Source organism: Microcaecilia unicolor, chromosome 1 (genome assembly GCF_901765095.1).
Source record: "Microcaecilia unicolor chromosome 1, aMicUni1.1, whole genome shotgun sequence".
In the NCBI taxonomy this organism is placed as follows: domain Eukaryota; kingdom Metazoa; phylum Chordata; class Amphibia; order Gymnophiona; family Siphonopidae; genus Microcaecilia; species Microcaecilia unicolor.
In genome coordinates, this window is record NC_044031.1 from 337,726,827 (window position 1) to 337,730,606 (window position 3,780).

Sequence of the window (3,780 nt, forward strand, 5' to 3'; positions counted from 1 at the left end):
AAGGCACTTTGACAGGCATCCACAATCTCCCTACTTCTTTCCGATTCCGCAGACGGGACATTCCAATCCCCGTCAGACAAATTGAAATCTCCCAACAGTAGCACCTCCCCTTTCATACCAATCTTTTGAATATCATCTATCAGATTCTTGTCTAACTTCTCCATTTGTGCAGGAGGTCTGTAGATAACTCCCGTGTGGACATCCATCACCTGTTCCACCCAAACGGCCATCATATCACCTGTTCCAAGACCATAAACAATTTCATTTTCTGAACATCCCACATTGACATAGTATGAGGCATATTATCATTTTTAGTTGCCAGGTAATGATTATCAGGAATGAAAGCTAATGCTTCAACTCCTATTTTTGGGTTGGTCCTATCAGGATCTAGCTTGATGATTCACAAGGAGAATGATGATTGAGAAATCTCATATTTGCTGTGAGTGCTGGATAAACTGCTGGTGGCATTTGGTCCTGTAGGCTGGCTGGCATCCTTGTCTCTAAAAACTCTGCATGTCTCCACTTCCTTATATACAACTACCTTGGGATCATTGATTGTTGCCAAATGTTCCAGCTCTGTAATTGATTTCCAGGTCACATGGTTCAGAATCCATAACTTTTCATCATAGCTGCTGATGGCTAAAAACTGACCGCTGGGACTCCAGGGGACAGACATAATGCCCAGAGACCACTCGTAAGCACTGTATATTGATTAAGTAATCATCCATCCAAGGAGTACAACAAAACCTTAAACTGTAGACAGGTGTCCCATACAGCCAAGACACAGCCAATAGGAGACTAATCAATGTCAGGCAAGTCCTGAGTTTCTGTGCCAAAATGCCATAATAGTTGCCAGTCACTGCAGACAAAGATATTTATGTAGTCCTGACAGTCATGTCTCTCTGCCAAGGCCATGTGATGACCACCTTTAGTAAAAGCTACTCCCTGTTGACAGGCCTTGAGATATTTGATGTAAAATACAGATATTCACACATACATGCTGGTATTCTAAACATGTACATGTGCAACATGTGTGTAAATGTTAGTTTCTACTTTATAGAATTACTTCATTTGTGTGTATGTATAAATGGGGCATATTGGTTTTGTTAATGTAAAGTTTACCATGTGAATAAAATCAGACATCACACAAAGTTGGCTAAATTGGTGCTGGTTTCATTCATCATCATTTGTCCCATAGTTTATAACAAAGCCTATGTAATTCAGCATGTATAACAATGTTCCGAGAGAATATTTTTAAGACTTCAAATTGTTTCATTGCAATGTCCAAAAAACAATTATTAGCCATAACTTAGCTTAGATGGAAACACAGTTTTCAATGACCCAACAATACTGTTTTGACAAACTACCTGATTAAAGGTTCTTTGCACTGTGCAGATCTCCCAATGTACTCTCATGGTTGAAAATAAGCTTCCCCCTTTTTAGCCAATTGAGTAAGCTACTCTTCTTATATGGCAACTTGACTTTTATATGTAGTACCATGAGACTACCATTATGGTAGGTCACTGAAGCTATTTTGAACCCAGAGCCAGGCGGCAGTGGCTGGAGATTGCTACTGCCCAGACCCCTGTAGACCTCAGGGAAAGTACAAGTAGGCCCAGGGCAGGGGTTATGGGATATATTTGATATTGATCCCATTTTCAGACTCCTGATAGAGGCTATGCAGCTGAAACATGGCCAGTATCGAGTCATTTAGAAGATAATGTCCTATTTGGAACATATTTATTAAAGTGCTGGTGGCCAACACTGGTTGATGTGTTGTTTGCTTTCTCCACTGTTCTTTGTGCTATATATTTGATATTAAACATTTTAGAAATAGAAAATTTACACACAGCTGTGGATTTTAAAGAAATGTTGTAATGTTTTTTTATTTTTATTGCACTTTATTGTCCTTTTGACACATTTGAAACTGAGCTATTCTACCACTTTAAAGTTTTAATTGTGCAATAAACATAATTATTTCAAAAGAAATTTCATGGGGTCTCCTCCTGCTTAGCATTTGCAAGAGTTAGCACCAGTGCTCTCTCTAAGGTGAGCACTTGAGTGATTGCTCATACAGTCCAGGAGTGTCGCTCACATTTTTTACATGGTTGCTCACAAACTGTCATGTCCCTCCCTTTGCTGGCCTCCCCCTATGCCCCAACATACCTGAGAAGTCAGGACATCAAACCTAACCCATAAGAAAAAATGCTGTGAAAGTAAACTTCAGAATCTGCATCCACCATTAAACCTGGACAAGCCTTCCTGTCGGGTCCTTGGCATCTTGAGGATATTATTTTTTTACTCTTATGGACAGGGATAATTTGATTCACTTAAGGAAAAGGTGTTGCACGTATCCAGGGAAAATGTCCTTTTTGTATGTTTCATAGCGGTTAGTATTCCATCTGTCATGCTTTATACTTTCCTATCTCAGCGCAGTTTTTTTTCTTAAATGGGAACTATGAAGTAGTTCTTGTGAGTCATCAAGCTGCCTTTTTCCAATGGTTTCCTACAGAGCACTGTTTGAGAGCATATTTAATGAGTACCTGTGGAGTCTGAAAGGGGTTCAAATCCTTTTAGCAACACACTCTTTGATCATGCTGTCACTCTATGTGCTTTGCCTGTCCTATTCCGATTAAGCTGATGTCAGGAGAGCAATTTGGCTTGTTGAAAAAGGAAAACGAGTCTCAAGTATATTGTAATGAAGCTGAAAGTATATCACATGCTGGAAAGATGAGACAAGTCTATAACCCCAAATAAAGACAGTTTCTTTAACTTTAACAAGATGGACAGGGCTGTCAGTAACTCTTTCCACATGTAGGAAAGAAGTGCATTTAGGGGTCCTTTTACAAAGCTGCAGTAGAAGGTGGCCTTAACGTGCCCTTACATGGGCCTTTCCTACACGCTAAGACCATTTTTACCCCAGCGGAAAATGGCATATTTTCCATTTTCCGAATTAATGACCACATGCTAATATTACCATTAGAGCACAGCCATTAACACAGCTTAGCATAAGAGCTCTTACTGCCACCTGTTTTGTAGGTGGTAAGGGCTCACATGCATATTCCATGCTAATCAGTTAGTGCATGGCAATGTAGATGTGCTAACTGATTAGCACAGAAATGTTCACTCTCCGCCTCCAGACATGCCCCTCCAAGGAAAATTAAAAAAATAATTTTTGGCATGTGGTTTGTGTGTCATGTGCTCCCAGGCTCCGCCACTAATGGAAAATTAACTTCAAATGCTTCTGCTGTCCTCACGCCTAGCTCCCTGCTACTTCTGCACATGTGCAATCCTTCACACATGCTCCACCTCTGCTGCCTTTTATTTCTAGTACTGCTCCCGGACCCCCACCCCCCCAGAGAGCCTGCTTCACAGACTTCAGCACCTCCTCCTCACTTACCCTGACTGAGAAGAACCCCAGCAGCCTCCAGGTGAGTTTATTTATTTTTTTACACCTGCTTACACTTAACACATGGGAAAGGCCCACATAAGGGTGTCCTAAGTCCATTTCTTAGCACAGCTTAGTAAATGGACCCCTGTGTTCTATGGATGCTTTAAATGGAAGCAGTTTCTCTCTCTGTCTCTCTATCTGTCTGTCTGTCTCTTTCTCTCTCTCTCTCTCTCTCTCTCTCTCTCTGCATTCCTAAACAAGATTAAGCCCAAGGCAGGTCCTGACTTAGTGATCAAAGTAAAGTCTTTAGAGTGTGATTTAAAAACAAAAAAACAGATCATTTTATTCACATATAAATAAAGGGAACAATTAAAACTCTAAATATACTT

The 3,780-nt window shown here is 40.4% G+C and overlaps 1 pseudogene; it reads right to left on the reverse strand.

The window, feature by feature from the left end:
• Window positions 1–229: 229 nt before the first annotated feature.
• LOC115478862 lies at window positions 230–978 on the reverse strand (annotated as a pseudogene).
• Between the last annotated feature and the right edge of the window lie 2,802 nt (window positions 979–3,780).